At 39.5% G+C, this 19,914-nt stretch overlaps 1 pseudogene; it reads left to right on the top strand.

Moving 5' to 3' along the window:
• Nucleotides 1-10,320: 10,320 nt before the first annotated feature.
• LOC139006377 (neurofilament light polypeptide pseudogene) lies at nucleotides 10,321-11,614 on the top strand (annotated as a pseudogene).
• The last annotated feature ends 8,300 nt before the right edge of the window (nucleotides 11,615-19,914 follow it).

Below are 19,914 nucleotides of genomic sequence, written 5' to 3'. Positions count from 1 at the left end.
TACTCTCTCCAGAGAATTCTTTTTAGCTAAATCTTTACATATTCACTTCCTTATCCCTAAATAGTTGCTTATAGTGCCCTAGCTGGTTTGGCTCAGTGGATAGAGCGTCGGCCTGAGGACTGAAGGGTCCCAAGTTTGATTCTGGCCAAGGGCACATACCTGGGTTGCGGGCTCGATCCCCAGTGTGGGGCATGCAGGAGGCAGCCGGTCAATGATTCTCTCATCATTGATGTTTCTATCTCTCTCTCCCTCTCCCTTTCTCTCTGAAATCAATAAAAATGTATTAAAAAACAAAAAAATAATTGCTTAAAATGGTACTTTAATTTTTCCCCATTTGGAGGCACTGTGAAGTAAGTGGGAAATTTCTCCACAAATATGCACAGACACACACAACTCACATTTCCCAACATTCGAACTTCTGAATTTGGTGAAGATAAGTATTCTCAGTTTTATTTTACTAGATTCATGATAGTCACAGCTGAGCTATGTTCTTTATCATGATTATTTTTGCTTTCCCGAACAATATTTTGTTTTCTCTATAGTCTTTTTTCTTTATTTGCTAAGTTTATATGTACTTACCATTGACTTAACCACCTAAATCTTCTCCAGAGGCACGACCCTGTACCTAATATACTGAAATCATTAATTATTGCATTGCTTGCGTTTTTAAAATACATCTTTCAGAACCACCTGCCCTGCATTAGCCTGGGTACCCTCTGAACCGTATATATTCCTTTTCTTAGGAACTTCTCTCATTGATGTCTTGGGCATCTCTTTTGCTTCTCTTCTGTTATGGAGCCCTGGATATTTTTTTCATCCCATATCTTGCCCTGGTTGGAAATCATCTATATAAGAAATACTCAGAATTATTAAGCCATTGCTCTAGTATCTTCCATTTCCAATGCATCTACTGAGATTATCTAATGCTAATCTGATTGTTGAATTTGTAGATATTCCTGTTAGTATTCTTTGGCAATTTTAGAGTGATGGGCATCTCCATGGGTCTGTTGCATCCAATGTGCAGTACCCTGGTTGGGAACTTTCACGCTTGGAACTGGTGTTCATGTCTACATGTTTTCTTTGAGTTGCTTCTTTGATGATTTCCTGTTCTCTTGCACTATTTCCTCTCTTTCTGGCACTCATACTGTCCTGATATTGGACAATGTGGTTGGGTCCTTTCATCTCATTTCTTTCTTGCTTTTTATAGCTTTTCCTTTTTGCCTATTTTCTTGCTTTTCCAAAACTTACCTTCTTACTCTTATTTAAGTTTTTCATTTCTATAATTTTTTCAATATCCAAGAACTCAGTTTAATAGCTAAAGTTTCCTTTTTCTAGCAAATCTTCCTTATTATATGGATATAATATATTTTCTTATTGCTCTGAAAATATTAATGATATTTTAAATATGTTCTTTTCCCTTAAATTGAGGGGCCATATAATATAGTGGTTATTGGTATGGATTCCAGTAATTAAGTGCCTTCATTCAAGTCCTGGCCTCACTGCATATTAGTTATGTAACCTTGGAAAGGCTAGTTAACCTTTCAGTGCCTCAGTTTCTTTACCTGTAAAAATTATAAATGATAGAGTTGCTCTGAATACTGTAGACTAATGCCTATTTAATGTTTACAGCAATGCTCAGCATCAGGTAAGGCCTATATGTTTTATGTTACATGAGAAGCTAATTATTTGGCTTTTTATTGTTAGGTTTAGACTTTGCAATTTATAAAACATATCTTTAATTATCTTGTGATCTCCAGTGGTAGGCTCAGATCTGCTTCTGGAGCACCTAAGAGATGGTTGGAAACTTTATGCATGTCAAGGGTGTTTCCATGTGCAGACTTAAACTGTAGGCCATTTAGTTGGGGAACCCTGGATGTCATCTTCAGGTTTTGAACTTGTCAGATCTCTTGCCTGAAGAGTACACACCTATCTGCCCTATAAGAGAAGGTGGCTGGGGATTTCAACATTCAGTTTAAATTTTTACTTAAAAATTTCTACAAGGTATTTTCATCCTCTACTCTGCTTTATGCTTTCTGGAGAACAAAATTCAGACTTCAGTCTGGAAAGGAGGAGCTAAATTAGGGAGAAGATCTGGGTGTCTAACTTCCTTTTAAACAAATGTCTTAATTTAAGTTAGGTCTCAGATTTTCCTCTCACTGCCTTGAGAATCATGTCACTGATCTGGTAAGTTAGTAACCATTTAACCACAGATTTCCAGGCCCAATGCTCTCAAAAGAAGTGGTTTTATATCTTGCTACAAATCCCTTTGCTATTTTTAATGGGATTTTACAGAGAATAAAGGTAAATGTGAGAGTTCAATTTACCATCTTTAACCAGAAATTGAAATGACTGTTTAAGACAATGAAAGGCAATTATTAGTGGGGAAAAAATTGTCTAAATTGTACCTAAGCTTTTATCTCTATACATTTCCCTTTCTTAGCAAGCATTGATATTTTGGGAATAGCACTTCTGAATAATTGCACCCTGTGCCCATTTAACATTTTTTCTCAATAGCAAAGCAGAAATAAGACCTAAGTTCTGAGTGTAACCACAGTATACTGCCTCGCCAGCCCTGGCCCTCTGCAGAGAAACCCCCAGTAGCACCAGGGCGTAGCATCAACCAGCCAGCATTACCTTCTCCACTTTGTGCTTACGCATGGAGACATACATGAGGTTGTCTATTTGTGAGTTGCTATATGTCAAATGGCCCCAAAAAGAAAATTTCAAGAGTGGCATATGGCTTCTGAGAGAGCATAGAGAAGCGTACTCTTTGAAAATGATTCAGAAAAGCTCCACAGAAGAGAATGAGAAAGTGAGAGAGAGAGCAGCAGTCAAAACAGCCATTTCCCGTGTGTGTGTGGTATGGTGAGGGAAGGGTCACTTTTACATTCGAATCTGATACAAGCAGCACCTTTAAACAGAACATGCTTTAGGGTAAGAGTTATTTCAGGAAAGGTCGTTCTCACCTCATACTTCTTTGGTGAGGCAGCAAGTTAAAGGAGTTAAATTGGAAGTAGGTGTGTTATTGTGTAAAAGGTGGTTTCAGCAATGCTAACTAATATTGCCAGGCTTAACTAGTCATCTAGTCTATTTTTAAAAATATTTTTTTATTGATTTCAGAGAGGAACGAATTGGGAGAGAGAGATAGAAACATCAATGATGAGAGAGAATCATTGATCGGCTGCCTCCTGCACGCCCCACACTGGGGATCAAGCTCAAAATCCGGGCATGGGCCCTGACCAAGAATCAAACTGTAACCTCCTGGTTCACAGGTGGGTGCTCAACCACTGTGCCATACTGGCTGAGCTATTCTATTTTTTAATTAAATAAAATTATAATTAAATAGAGATTTAATTCCATATCTCCAGGGTTACCACAATGGGGTTTATAGCAACCGCTATCACTAAAACATTACCTCAGTGGAGCCACGATGGCAGTACCATTCCTCCTGTAGGAAAAGATCCAGTGGAAGAGGGTAGCCCCTTCGGTATTGTACCGTCAAACTTATTCTGCATAGAGCTTGCCCACAGCATCTGCAGCAGAGCACCTTGACACTGAGTCATGTGAGCTCATTATCTTTTGAAGCACTGAGTCTGTCCACAACACGTTCTAGCTGATCCAAACGTCTCAACCGTCATTGACATTAGAAGAACACGGTGGATGATTTAGGCATATAAGAAATGCTAAAAAGTGAAGCATTTCTCCTGCCTGTGTTCCATCAGGGATTCCTAGAATTCTATATAATAAAAGCCTAAGATGCAAATTGTCCCCTTGAGAGGTCGTTCGACCACTCGCTATGACATATGCTGACCACCAGGGGGCAGTGCGGAACATGACAGGTGTCCACAACACACTGCTACCTCTTGCTGGCTACCTAGGGGCAGGGTGACAGGAACGGAGGTGCAGTGAGAGTGTGGGGTGTCCACCAAACTCGCTCTCACTTCCCCTGATACCCTCCCCCAAGATACCAGGGCTCACATGCCAGGGAAGCCCCTGTGCTCAGGTGCCAGGCACCTGAAAGGAGCCCACGGCCTCTTCCGGGTGAGCTGGGCCGCAGCTGCTGGGACCGCAGGGTTCAGGCAGGAGACGGTCTGCAAGGCCAGCACACTGCCCACCCAGCTTCTGTGCAGCTCTGCTGGGCAGCCCAGAGGCCCATGCTGTGCCCTGGCCGTGCTCACCACATCTTTGCATGGGGACTTAGGCGCCATGACTTAGGCAGAGGGGTCGCAGGAGGCCCCGGGGCCCAGGTGCTGCCCAGGGCCCAGAGGTCAGATGGGACCTGCCCTTCCACACCAGAGGCTTGCGCTTCCATCACCGTCAGGCCTAGAAACCGCACCCATGCATGAATTTTGTGCATCAGGCCTCTAGTTATCAAATAACTTGTACAGCACAACTGCTCTACAAATTTCTCTGAGCTAAACAGAAATATTCATATTTAGCTCAAAAAATAAAAAACATATATTCAATTCTTAAACTTAATCAAACTCCAGATGTTCTATTACACAGGGTGGGGCAAATGTAGGTTTATAGTTGTGAGTATGCGAAACAGAGTTTATTCTTGTATTATTATTTATTAATACTCTGTTTCGCATACTCACACCTGCAAACCTACATTTGCCTCACCCTGTACACTCAAATTTGAGACAGGCATCCTGAAAAAAAATATATCTTTGATGTACAAAAAGATTTCTATTGTATATTGTATTCCCAGCACTTTTTTTGCTTAGCACATATTAAAATTAGATCACTGATTGATCATTATTTTCTTTTTAAAAAGTACCTGTATTTATAAGTGCAAATATGTGTTCTATACTTATGTATTTTATATACATATGTATTTCTGTGAGCAAAATAGTTGATCTGGTGATATTTCTACGCCAATTTACTAAGCCCACAACAGCATGTACCTCCACCAAGCGACATAACTCACACCTCTGACTGCATATTAGGTTTTGATTTGGAGAGGAACGGTGAATAAGATTATGCCATCATGTTGAAAAGTACATTTAAAAAACCTTAGGCAACGATATTCATTATAAAATATCAGGAACTTAAATCACCGATTCCCCATTATTTTCTTTTCTTAAATCACACACAAGCCGGAAGACAGAAATGTGCCTGGTTGCCGAGCTGAATGAAGAGTGTGCGGGTCACACACCGCCTATTCAGAAATGCGCTCCCTGATGAAGATGGAAACTGTAGAGAATCTTAATGGAAAGACAGAATCTAAAGTTCCTCTGTAGAGGCTATTACCGGACGCAAATGAAATGTGCAGTGCGCAGTGCTCTGGGCTCTTTGGCCCATTCTGCTGAATTGAAAGGGAAAATTGAAAAGGCTCCAATTATTCCATTTATTACCTTGATGAGTTTTTATAACATGAAATGAATTTCGTGATTAATGAGGATTTTATGAAGACTGTACGTAAAAAAAAAAACTTCATCTACGAAAAGCAAATAGCATTATTTTCTGGCTAGTGAAGGTGAAAATGAAATGCAAAACAAAGTTGATTGACTCCCATTTAATATATAAAAGGTAGCACTAGTTAATAGAGTATTGATTAAAGATATAAAAAGAGATGGTGACAATTCATCAAATATCCTTGTTCTGGGTCCTTGGTGTGGCTGCTTAATAAACATCTTTTCTTATCATTGATTCATATTTTTATGTTACTCTTTTCATATCTTGTTTCTTTTTCCTATAGACATATCAAAATCACACAGTAACATTATAGTAGCACATACTCATGCAAGAAAATATTATTTTAAAAAACTCTTATTTTAACATTTTAAGTGGGATTGATCTTAAATAGGTGCAGGCGCCAAAGGGCTGGGATACATTTAATTACATCACATCAGCCTTAATTAGTCAGTTAATTCAGGCACAAAACTGTAATTGAGATATAGAGAAATATATCTATAATGTATGTTTTGTTCATTTGTAAGCTAATTTGAACACATGATCAAATACATGAAATTTATAAATTGTTTTTATAAAATATTTATACATAGGACCATCTTTACAACATATCAAATTGCAAAACAATTTTTAAATCTTTGGAAAATGCTTGATTTTCTTATTAAATTTATCTTCTTTTTCCTTTTACAAGATGTACTCTCCACAAAGAGACAACTTAACCTCACACGCACACACACACACACACGCACACACACGCACACACACACACATGCACACACATGCGCGCGCACGCACACATAATGTCTAGCAAAGTGAAAGAGAAGAAACACACAAGCTGCCTCTTCCCAGGGTCATGCATAAACAACGCCCAATCCTAATTCAGGAAAAGATGTTAACTACTTTATATGCAACAATTGCTTCCTTTGTTTTCCTCTAAATAATGATACATAAAGTGATGGGTAAACCCCTCAGGACTATACTTCTGCCCTCATGAGAATACATCATGGAGTACATAACATTCTGCAACTCACAAATCTTTGCAGTGAACAGATTATGGGGGAAACCACCCTGTTTATAGTATAGTGTTTTAAGCATTTTCTTCTTTTTCTTGACCCACAGATAACTTTGCCCTGCGGTTGGCATTTTGAACCTAAGCAAGAAATCAGCAACTCTGTGAAATCAGTGCCAATCAATCCTCCTCCATGTCTCTATCTTAATGGACTCTTATCCAGCACAGGATAAATGGCCAGCTTAACCCTCAATCCAATTGGTAATCTGGTCAGGTGGCCCAAGAAACCTCTACCTAGAACCAAGAGACAAGCCAAGGGAAAACACATCAGATAATTATATTTATCCCGCATAGATTTCATAGATATTTTTAAACATATAAAACCAAAAAATACAGTAACGCATTGTATATAATGATGATGGAGAAACAGGATTAAGCATTACCCTCCTCCTTGAAGTGATATAATCAGAGAGTAAAAATATTAGATCGATCAGTATTTTGAAAGGAAGTACAAGATTTTAGACTTGAAACAGACAAAAACTTTGCATATCTTTTGCTCCAAATTTCTCATTTATGTTAAAAAAAGAAAATAGATTTATAGCACATCTCTATGCCTACCATTTATAGTCAAGTGTAATTACTTTTGCCATTTACCTTCCAAGATAATAGAAACTAATAGCATTGTGCTGAAATAATTTTGAAGCAACATTAAAAAGCTGCTGAATATAGTTAAGTATTATTATTAATCACTAGATTCAGGATCAATACAGCTTCACATTAAATTTAGCTTAGCCTGAGTTATGCCTGAAGATATATTTAACCATTATGTGATGTTTCTACATAGCTATATAGATCATACAACCCAAATTTTCCATATTCATTGCCATGTTAAATATTATATTTCAGTGTCAGCAAATGCTTCCTGTTTTTTATTTTGAAAAATTTAGTCACTTTATATATTAGTGATATTTCATGATTCATAATAGTTACCTGGCATACTCTAATTAAAATTTCCTCTTGCTGCTTTACTAAATACAATTCCATATGGCCGTGGTCGGCAAACCGCGGCTCGCGAGCCACATGCGGCTCTTTGGCCCCTTCACTGTGGCTCTTCCACAAAACACCACGTGCAGGCGCGCACGTACAGTGCAATTGAAACTTCGTGGCCCATGCGCAAAAGTCGATATTTTGTGGAAGAGCCGGTATTTTGTGGAAGAGCCACACTGAAGGGGCCAAAGAGCCGCATGTGGCTTGCAAGCCTCAATTTGCCGAGCCACAGTTTGCCGACCACTGCCATAGGGAAATACCACATTATTCCCAAATTTTATGAGTCCATAATCACATATTTTTATTGAATTAATCTAAAATGTTAGTATAAACAAAAAAGATAATACTACAGTGTTTGCCGTCCTTGATAGTCATCAAATTACTAAATCAATATTAGTTACAATGTGCAGAATATCAATCACTGCTCAGTTTAAACAAGTGGGCAAAGAGATTTTCCCTCAAGGGACATAGGAACACACTGTGCAAAATACCTGCAGCCATCCATGATGACTTAGGTTTGTAATATTTCTCATAGTTTATGAAGGAATTTCACATTTATTTTATATTTTATTCAGATTAATTCTATAAGGTTCCCATTTTTAAGAGGCCAAGGTGCTGGAGCAAGACCCTCCGTAATAGGATTGTGTCAAGTTAGCGTGTCTGTGTGGGTCCTTAGGAGAGAGGTTATGACTGACAAGTGGGCAGACAACCAGCTCCCAGGAAAAAAGTTTCCCAAGCTGCTGTTTAATGAGACTCTCCCTTTTAATATTTCAAGTAGTATGGAGGAAGATAAATTCAAGGTACTCAAAGTTGGCCAAAAATAAGTTTGGATGGAAGTTGAGAGAATAGATGATTCTGTACATAATTTAATGGGGGTATTTTTTTTACTTATATATTCATTCCTTGCCTGGTTACTAGGAAGAGGTCAGCTGATCTGAACAAAAAAGAACAAACCAAAAGAAAGAAATATGCCCTTAAAAATGGGAGTATAATAATTATTAAACATGGACACAAATTCTTCTACACTCCACCCATTAAGAGATATTCTCCTTACCGTTAAATCAGGGTGGAATTGTGAGTGATACAGTTATAGAGTGTGATATACGTAACACCAAATGGCTTATGAGGATAGTCCCTATAAAACACACAGATTCTGCCTTGTCTAACTGGAACACTCACTTTTTAAGCCCAAGCCCCATGTCTGACTACCGTGAGATCTCCATGCCATTAAGAAACCCAAAGCCTCCAGAAGCATCATCCAGAGATGCCAGTGAAGCTGTCTCCAGATGATCTGGCCCCCAGTCGCTCAAGTCACTCGCAGCCCCCTGGGTCTTCCTAGCTGTGCCCCGAACACTGTGGAGACAAACTGTCCACACCACGCCCTTTCTAAACTTCTGATTCACAGGACCTGTGAACATACGAAGACAGGGGTGGTTTAGTACCTTTAAGATTTGAGGTAGTTTGTTATAAGTAATAGAAAAATGCTGCAATGGATTATTTTGACATTTGTCAAGGAAGGGTTTGGATTTTATTCCCACTTCTTCCTAAGAGCAAGGCTTTGGTATGACAAATAAGAAAGACCCAATTTGCTTTGTAATGGATACAAAATAGCTAAGAGAGGCAGTCAAAAGTCTCAATATAAAATATTTGTTGTTTTTGTAGCTATTTCCCTCTGGAAAAAGTGAAAGATGTAGATTTCAGGATGATCTGTTGCATTAACAACACAGAGAAATAGAAGAACCTTGCCTTTCCCTTAAACAAAGCAGCCTAAGGCGGGTATAGTGGTGGAAATTACAGAAACACACACACACACACACTCACACACACACACAACAAAAAAAAAACAAAAACAAACAAACAAGAAAACATGGAGAGGAGGGGAGAGAGAAAAAGAGACGCCAAAATGCCCATCTGAGGCGGATGCCATGTGGATGAGTCCAGGAAATGTTTGCATCGTGCTCTGGACCATCTACTTATGATTCCTTCTGATAAAGGGAATGGCAACAGGAGGGGTTATATTTTGGAAGGTTCCTCTATTAGGCTGTTGAATAACCACTTTGGAAATGATTCCAGTAAATCACAGTTTTAAAATCTGTTAGCAAAGTTGTTCAAATGTAACCAAACAGTAAAATGAGAATGTTGCCACCTGGCAGTAGGGTACCATCCCTGTGTCCACTTGGGACTCATACAGGGAGCAGCAGGGGGGATGGAGGGAAGGTGAGTGACGCCTACACTCAGAGAACTAGCACACCCTCAATCACAGTTTTCTAACACCTTGCTCAGGGCTTCTAGCCATCTTGAAATAAGAATAAAGCACCCGCCAAGGACTGAACGCCACCATCTAGATATAAACAGAATATGGAGAATCCTATCTAATAAAAGGGTAATATGCAAATTAACCATCACTCCGACACAAAGATGGTGGCGCCCAGTCCCCTCAGGCCCGTGGGAGTCCCAAGTTCTTTCAGCCCAAACTGATTACTATGGCAAGTGGGTTGGGAAGGTTTTCAGCAAGTGTGAGAAGCAAGTGTGAGAAGTGCCTTGGCAGGATGAGGGAGAGCCGGCAGGATCAGGGCCACTGCCCCACCCCTCCCTTGGAGTTTGGTTCTGAAACCACAGGGACCTGCTCCAGCGCAGGCTGGGGAGGAAGCACTGCTGCCGCCAGCCCAGCGCCAGGTCCCTGGTTAAGGAAGCGGGTCCAAGTCGCAGCCACTAGGCCTGGCTGGGCTGTCTCACCCGGACCATCGTGGCTGAGCTCTGGCGGGTGCAAGCGCCTCCGGGAACACTGTCTGCCCCCCCCCCCCCCCCCCCCCACTGGGCCAGGGGTTGAACATTTTAATGAAAATGAGATGCCTGCACCCTCCCCACTGCACCCCGTTCCCCGGCGAGGAGAGGGCAGCAGGATCAGGGGTGCAGCATCAGGACCCTGTTCGGAGGCACTGGGGCTCTGGAGGGGCTGGGGCAACCTGCAGGCGCGTTATAAGGAAGAGGTGCTGAACCATCAGGACTCCGAGGGCCCGCTGCTGGAGGGCGCAAAGGTGCACACGAGGCGGCTCTTGCCGGCGCTGAGCTCAAAAAGCACATCGACAGCCTGATGGACGAAATCGCCTTTCTGAAGAAGGTGCATGAAGAGGAGCTCGCCAAGCTGCAGGCGCAGATCCGTAAGCTCAGATCTCCGTGGAGATGGACGTGTTTTCCAAGCCCGACCTCTCCGCTTTGCTCAAGGACATCTGCGCCCAGTAGGAGAAGCTGGCGGCCAAGAACATGCAGAATGCCGAAGAATGGTTCAAGAGCCGCTTCACCGTGCTGACCCAGAGCGCTGCCAAGAACACTGACGCAGTGCGCACCACCAAGGACGAGGTGTCCGAGAGCCGCCACCTGCTCAAGGCCAAGACCCTGGAGATGGACGCGTTCCGGGGCATGAATGAAGAGCTGGAAAAGCAGCTGCAAGAGCTGGAGGATAAGCAGAACGCCGACATTAGTGCTGTGCAGAACACAATCAACAAATTAGAAAATGACTGAGAACTACAAAGGGTGAAATGGCATGACATTTAAAAGAATACCAGGACCTCCTCAATGTGAAGATGGCTTTGGACATTGACATTGCAGCTTACAGGAAACTCTTGGAAGGTGAGGAGCCCGGCTCAGTTTCACCAGGTGGGAAGCATAGCCAGCAGCTACTCCCAGAGTTCCCAGGTCTTTGGCCCATCTGCCTACGGTGGTTTACTGACCAGCTCCTACTTGATGTCCGCTCGCTTCTTCCCTTCTTAGTACACCAGCCACTTCCAGGAGGAGCAGATGGAGGTGGAGGAGACCACTGAGGCTGCAAAAGCCAGGGAAGCTAAGGATGAACCCCCCTCTGAAGGAGAAGCTGAAGAGGAGGAGAAGGAGAAGGAAGAAGCTGAGGAAGAGGAAGGAGAGGAAGAGGAAGAAGGTGCCATGGAAGAATTTGAGGACGCAAAGGAGGAAGAAGGAGGTGAAGGTGAAGGAGAAGATGCCCAGGAAACTGAGGATGAGAAGAAAGATGAAGGTGCTGGGGGAGAGCAAGCAACCAAGAAGAAAGACTGCGCCCCCCTTTCCTTAATTATTTCAGGAATAATCCTCCCGAAACCAGGTCAAGCCCCTCACCAACCAAGCAGTTGAGTTCCTGATACTATATGAACCAAGAAGTCAATATATGTAACATTCTGAGGTGACTCAGGTTGGACATTAAATGTTGTGCTATGACGTTTCTCCTTATGCAGAGTATCTGCTTGCTTGCAGAGTGGCTTCCTGGCTTCCTGCCAGCCTGTGCATGGTCCATGCTTATGAGTTCAGGATCTATGGGAATGTGAATAATTCAGACATTTACAATAAAAGCACATGAATACATGAATTCACTAATGTTAATGTTAAACTTCATGGAAAAAAATAGTCCTTTGAATCTTTGGTGGTTAGAAATTAAAGATCTCAAATCATGTGCAATAAACAGTAAATAAAGTTACACCGAATGAAAAAAAAATACATCGGGGTCCAGGAAACGTTCAAAGAACTGGGGAACCATTCCCAAATCAGGAAGGGAAGTCACAGGGTGTATATTATTGCTATGAATACAGTATTTCCTACTACTTACAACATACACAATGTAATGTATTAGATGCCTCCTTATCGCATGAAGTATGTATTCTCATAGAGCAGTGATGGCGAACCTTTTGAGCTCGGCGTGTCAGCATTTTGAAAAACCCTAACTTAACTCTGGTGCTGTGTCACATATAGAAATTTTTTGATATTTGCAAGCATAGTAAAACAAAGACTTATATTTTTGATATTTATTTTATATATTTAAATGCCATTTAACAAAGAAAAATCAACCAAAAAAATGAGTTTGCGTGTCATCTCTGACACGCATGTCATAGGTTCACCATCACTGTCATAGAGTAATACTGGTAGATATGTTATAGTGATGGTTGTATGTCATATCCTATCTATACTAATAAAAGGGTAATATGCTAATTAGACCATGAGACCTTCTGGACATCCTTCTGGACAAAGCCATGGTGGCAGGGCTGAGGCAGAGGCGGTTAGGGGTGATCAGTTCAGGAAGGGAGGGCAGTTGGGGGTGATCAGGCTGGTGAAGGGGGGCAGTTGGGGGTGAGCAGGCCAGCAGAGGGGACCAGTTGGGGATGAGCAGGCTGGCGGCGGCAGGGGGGAGGGGGGCAGTTGGGGGCAATCAAGCAGGCAGGGAGGGGCAGTTGGGGGCAAGCAGGCCAGCAGGCAGAGTGGTTAGGGGTAATCAAGCAGGCAGGCAGGTGAGCGGTTAGGAGCCAGCGGTCCCGAATTGCATGGGGGTTGTCCCTATGGGATCAGGCCTAAACTGGCAGTTGGACATCCCCTGAGGGGTCCCAGATTGGAGAGGGTGCAGGCCGGGCTCAGGTACATCCCTCCCCACCCCCCCCCCCCCATGCACGAATTTCATGCACCAGGCCACTAGTTTAAAATAATTAGCCTGGGGATGAAAATTAAATTTATTTGCTTACATCTATGAAGTTGTTGAATCAGCAAAGAGGATTTTCTTGTCTCCACTTAATTGGGAGGAGTTGAGATACAGTAACATATAGAAGGAAATCACCTGGAAGCCAAACGCAGCAGACTGAATGTTGTCACTTCTCAGAGAAAGTCAATTTCTTAGATTTCAGAGGTGTCACTTCTTTCTCACTTACCAGGAGTTAATATTTCTTATAGGCTTCTCCTCTATTTATTTATAATTTTAAAATCAGTCTTTAAACATTATCTGATCAGTTTCTTCCTGCAAACAAAAAAAGGAAGGTGATATTTCTGTAACTTGTTAATAAATTTCAGCAAAAATATCATGTCTTGGACAATAACAAGACCTAATGTATTGCAAATATATTTTATAACTAAGCTGGAATGTCTGGGAAGATGGAAGGGGAAAAAAGACCTTGTTTATTTGCATTTTAATAGAGTAAGAATTGCATTTTGAAAACTGCTGCAGTTTCATTTTAAACCAAGCCATGTTTGAATACACACATTTCAGCATTTTTAAACACCTCTGTTTCCCATAAAACCACTACATACATTTAATTCCCTCAATTGTATATCACCATATTCAGGAAAAAGCAAGAACACTTTGGGCAAATCACTGACAGTCATAATAGTTCTCCATGGAGTAAGTTCCATCTCAGTGCCCAGAAAAATACCAAATCTGACGAAATAGATTCTTATTTTCCTAAACGACAGACCCCACTTCACTAACTCGAAATGACTACATGATATTACCACTTTTTAAAGGGACACTTTGTTTACATACTTCCTTTCTCCTTGGCTCTAAACCAAATGAATTGAGTTGGCTCAGATATTTTATTGGAGCTAGTGACCTTGCAAATTATATTGAACATCTAAAGAATGCCTGTTGTGGGTAGTTTATTACCAAATATGTACAAGTAATAATGTGAAGAGATTGGGGTTTCCATTCACATAGGAAAGAAACTAGAAAATTGGAACTGCTGAACTACTGTTTATGTAATGAGGTTTATAACTTCTAATTTTAAGTTAGTGCCACTTATTCCTCTAATGGGGAAACTAACTTTCGCTAAAGTTAATTAGAAATAAATGCATTACATTGAGGGAATATTCCACCTATCAATAAAACTGATCCTAGGTTGTTTTGATGCCTGTCACTCTAAAACTCATAAATCTTGAAAATAACATTGTCAATTCTTAATGATATAAAAATTAATCTCTCATCTCCTCCTTTCCTGCAGTTTCAGAAGAGACATTATCCCATCTTTTTCATAGTTAACGGTTCCATCTCCAGCCTGCTTTTATCTATTGTCACCTTTCTGAGAGAAGTACTTCTCTAACGGGAGATGCTATAAAGAGTTGGAAAGATTTACTTTCAGGAATGAACAGTACTGGGCTCAGACCTCCATAACTGACCGCTTCCTAATTCCCTGAGCTGTGACCGCGGGGACATTAATCACCTTGCACCTGTAGGTAAAGAGTTTGAAAAGCCCTTTTCCCTACGGCATGGAAATGTGGACATTGGTTAATTTTAGCCAAATGAATCCTGCCTGGTAAATTGCACCCAGACAGGAAGGAACTATAAACATGCTGCGACCACTTTATGGGGGAAAGTCATTGGTCTGAACTTCCCTACATGTAAAGACTCTCGCAACTAGTATCTTCCTCACAAGAACCCTGGGAACTATGCTCATGGAGTTGCCCAGGCCTGTTGACTTCTGTGGAGCATGAGGCTCCAATCAGACCCATTTTTCATCATCCTGATGAATCTCATCCCCTCATACGTGAGCTGTCTGCCGAGTATCGCATGGTCTCCTATATGGGGAAATGCGTGGCGCTTCCCTACTGGCATCTGCCTGTATTGCATGCCCTTCTGAGCGTCCTGCTGCCAGATGTGACCTGTGATAGTCCAGTGAGTCTGAATATTTAGCTGAGCCTGAGAAGAATCCCTCCCCACCATGATCACTGGAACAAGGATAATAAAATCTACCTTTTAATAATACCATGAGGATTAAATCAGATCACACGTAAAGGCACACACCCATATTGGTTCAAAAACACCTATATTTATATTAAGTCCACACATATACAGACCTGGGAAAAAGTAGGTTGCAAAACACAGTTTATTTTTGTATTATTATTTGTGAATTACTGTTATTTTCCATGGGAACAACTGTAAACCTACATTTGCCCAGCACTGTATAGTATGAGAAAGCTGATTGCATTGAGATTTTGTCAAAATTGTAATTGAAAATGCAGTTTTGTAATTGATGTTAATCTCCCACTGATAATTATAAATTGATGAGGGCAGGAGTCGCTCCTGCCATGTAGTGTTCTCATCTTCCATCAGTGAGCTGCCCACATCGGTACTCAGTTTATGTCTGTTCTTTCTTATCAGTGGAGATCCCAAATTGAGAACTGTGGAAAGCCAACTCCTTTACATTTTGACAGGAGTTGTTTTAAATGGAAAAGAAAAAGACTCATTGGCCAAATAAATTTGGGAAATACCCGGTCACGTAATACTAAAACATTTTCTTTTTATTACAGTACTTCTTGCAATTCTCCAAAATAGAGTGGGGTGGGAAAAGACATAAACTCATTGCCTATGCATTTCTATCCCCCTCATTTTTAGGGCTGATTATGAGACGGGTTTTATGCAGGAAATACTGCCAAAATATAGAGATAGATCCTCTTGGAGCTTGACATGTCTCTGGCTATAAACAGAGACAACTGATCCTCTCATATACAAGTGAGTGGAATGAAAACAGAAAGATTTAGTAAATTTTCAAAGATCCCACAGCAAGCAATATGTCCCTCTAGAGCTCACCATTTTGTTGATTGAAAATTGCCCATGCAACTTGCCACAGTTTGTATTATACTCCCCCTTTCCACACACACACTAATCATTCCAAACCGGCTAGGGCTGCCTCTTTTTTAATTGGAATGTTTGCTTTATGGTGTTGAGTTTTGTTAAGTTCTTTATAAATTTTGGATATTAACCCCTTATCAGATATATCACTAGTGAATATGTTCTCCCATTCAGTGTGCTGTCTTTTCATTTTGTTGATGGTTTATTTTGCTTTGCAAAAACTTTCTTTGATGTAGTCCTATTTGTTTATTTTTTCTTTTGTTTCCCTTGCCTGGAGTGATATATCAGAAAAAATATTGCTGTGAGAAATGTCTGAGATTTTACTGCCCATGTTTTCTTCTAGGATTTTCATGAGTTTTGAGTCTACTAGTAACATTTAAGTCTTTAATCCATTTTGAGTTTACTCTTGTGTATGGTATAAAAAGTTGGTCTCATTTCATTTTTTTTGAAGTCCTAGCTATAGCAATCAGCCTACAAGAAAAAGAAGCATAAAGGGCATTGGAAAGGAATAAGTAAAGCTATCATTATTTGCAGATGACATGATACTGTCTGTATATAGACAGTTCTAAAGAGTCCCCCCCCCCAAAAAAGTATTAGAACTGATAAATGAATTCAGTAATGTAGCAGGATACAAAATAAATGCCCAGAAATCTGTTGCATTTTATATACCAATAATGAAATATCAGAAAGGAAATTAAGAAAATAATACCATTCATAATTGCTTTAAAATTGTGCTTTAAAAATAATAAAATACTTAGGAATAAATTTAACCAAGAATGTAAAAGACCTATACTTGGAGAATTGTAAGACACCAAAGAAAGAAATTGAAGAAGATATAAATAAGTAGAAGTATATACCATGTTTAAGGATTGGAAGAATTAATATCATTAAAATGTCCATACTACCCAAAGCAATCTATAGATTCAAAGCAATTCCTATCAAAATACCAATGGCATATTTCACAGAACTAAAACAAATATGCCAAAAAATTTATATGGAACCACAAAAGACCTTGAATAGCCACAGCAATGTTGAGAAGAACAAAATTGAAGGAATCATGCTACCTGATATCAAACTATATTATAAGTCCATGGTAATCAAAACAGCATGGTACTGACATAAGAACAGACACATAGATCAATGGAGCAGAATATAGAGCCCAGAAATAAGCCCATGTCTTTATAATCAACATTTGACTAAAGAGGCAAAAACATGCAATGGAGTAAAGATAGTCTATTCAATAAATGGTTTGGGAAAATTGTACAGATATGTGCATAATGATGATTTTGAAGGAAAAACTTTTACTTTTGCTGTTAGTAAAATTAATTCAGAAATGGAGTTTGAGACAATACATAGATATCTTATTTATTTGACTAAAAAGGAATCTCTCGGCCCTGACAGTGTAGCTCAGAATAATAGGTTAGAGGATTATCCTGATACGCCAAGGTTTCAGGTTTGAACCCTGGTCAGACACATACAAGAATCAACCAATGGATGCATAAATAAGTGGAATGACAAATCAATGTTTCTCTCTCCTCGCCCCATTCCTCCCTCTTTCTCTAAAATCATTTTTTTAAAAGGAATCTCTCTAGTGACTCTTACCAATCATTAGCCTTCTAATCTCAATCTTAAATTGAAAGTAGTTTTTGAGACCAAACATCTTTCTTTTATTCCAGATTGCCTGAAAAGTGTTTCATCAGCATATATGGGGTTTCTGGATCCAGCAAATAAAAATATAGGGCACCTAGTTCAATTTGAATTTCAGATAAATAATGAATATTTTTCAGCATATTTTTTAGTATAAGTATGTTGCATGCAATATTTGAGACATAAGCATACCAAAAAGTATTCATTGTTTATCTGAAATTAAAACTTAACTAAGCACCCTGTATTTTATGTGGCAACCTTAACCATATAATATATCATTTAGAGATAGATGGGAATCTTAGAAAAACCTCAGCTTTAATTTTTTCAAAGGACTTAAGTTGAAATGGTGTTGTGAAAGTGAGATGAGTTAATGGATGGCATGTGATAGTTAAATGGTTGCTATTTACTAAAACTTTTGAAACTTTACTAGGTGCTTCTACTAATACTGATAAATATTATTTTACAGATGATAAAATGTAGGCTCAGAAAGAGTAGGTGACATTATCAAAGTCTTGCTGATATATAATGGTAGAAGCTTATGACCTCTAACTGCTAAGCTGATGCTTTTCATAATATTCCTTTCTGTTGTTGGCCTCAATTTGTACAACTATATATAGTGTTACTACAGAGTATTAATGTCCTGCCCAAAGTGACAATATAGTTTTAAGAGATTTATCTTCTCTTCACCTTCTTCCTGTGATTAATAACTGCAGTATCAGCTGCAGAAGTAACTAGAAGAAATGCATATTTGACTTGAAGCATTCAAAGATATATTAAGGATTTAAACTTATTTTATTTTGAATTGTAAATGTGAAACCTACTGATCACCTAAATGGCCTTATGAGAAGCCTGATTTTACATTTCAATTATTGAATAGCCGAAGGTCAATATTTATTTGATTTTGAAACTAAATGGCTATAGCTATTGATCACAGCATAACGAACTTGCCCAAAATACAGATTGCTTTGAATCAGATACACTGGGTAAGAATTACAGTGAAGAATAGCCACATCTGAAACATTATTTATTAACTCTTCTTAAGAGCCAAAACTATTTTTTCTTTTTACATTTAAAATTCTCACCTGCACAATCTTGATTGAAAATCAGTGACAAATAAGTGTGTTGGACTTGGTTTTTACTCATTTTTTGAGTAATTTCTGGACTGCAGGGGTTACTCAATGTCATCAGTAAAAGTAAAGCCATCAAAGAAAAGTGCAACATTTTTACTAACCTATCTAAAAAAGTCACTTGTAAAATAACGCTTCAATCACTTCTTGGCTAACAGCAGGGTTTTTCTAAAACTTTTTAGTGCTCATAGTGGCCCACACACTTGGATAAGTTTGCTCCATCTTATACTTTGTGGTCAGGTTGCAAGGGTGAAAATAATTAGGGGAGCAAATATACTTTACCTCAGTCAGAATTCTAGGTGCAATCTGCAGGGGGCTCTGCAAGAACCAATTTGCAGCAGCCAAATCAGTCACAAGCACTGTGCACGGGACATGGTGCAAAATAGGTTCTCCGGAGGTGGGACAACTTCTGATGGACAACCATGAGGGCAACGAGGGGTTACTCAGTGTCAGTGGGGTCTTGGCTGACTCAGTTAAGGTTAGAACTTTCCCAGGCAAACATATAATCAGAGGAGTTTGTATCCAAAATATCAGCATTTCAATTTAAACCCCTAAATGTAATTTGGGAGATAAAAAACATAATTAAGATGGCCCAAAACATCATAATTTATGAACTACATGTTGATAATGGAAAAAATATAATGGAAAAAGCATTGCTAAGAGAGTCACTTGAAATAGAGTCAGGAGGCTACTAGGGAAGTGGAGACTATGCACATCTTCTGCCCTAATTCTCAGAGCTGCCAGGAAGTCGCTAACCTGTGGCTAAACTCAGCTCCAGGCCCAGCCATAAACATCCTAGAACAACAATGGCTACATAAACACATAGGGACTTCACTTCCTTATCATTTTCACCACCACCTTGTTTGTATATTGGAGCTAACCAATCCCTGTTACCTCGTCAGCAATCCTTCATTTGTATGAAAGAATTTCATTTTGTGGGTTTTGCCTTATAAAGCTGCCTTTGCTTGTTCTCTCCAGAGCACAGTTTGGGTTGCTACCTAAATCTCTGTTTCCTGGATTTAAATTCTTTAAGACCCCAAACAAATGTTTATTGGTTAATGATGTACATTAATAAAACACTAAATAGTTAACAAAGATCCACTCAATTTTGTTGTAAACCTGAAATTACTGTAAAAATAGTCTTAAAATAACATATAATCAAGTTTATATGAAAGTAATAATAAAATATTGTTTCTACTTTAACAAATTTTTACTCCAAATATACTTTTTCTTACAAGTGACAAATTACATTTTTAACTTAAATTATTTTGTTATACAAA

Source organism: Myotis yumanensis, unplaced genomic scaffold, assembly GCF_028538775.1.
Source record: "Myotis yumanensis isolate MYYU_CA2020_CCGP unplaced genomic scaffold, mMyoYum1.0.hap1 SCAF_3, whole genome shotgun sequence".
In the NCBI taxonomy this organism is placed as follows: domain Eukaryota; kingdom Metazoa; phylum Chordata; class Mammalia; order Chiroptera; family Vespertilionidae; genus Myotis; species Myotis yumanensis.
This window is presented reverse-complemented; position numbering and strand designations above follow the sequence as displayed.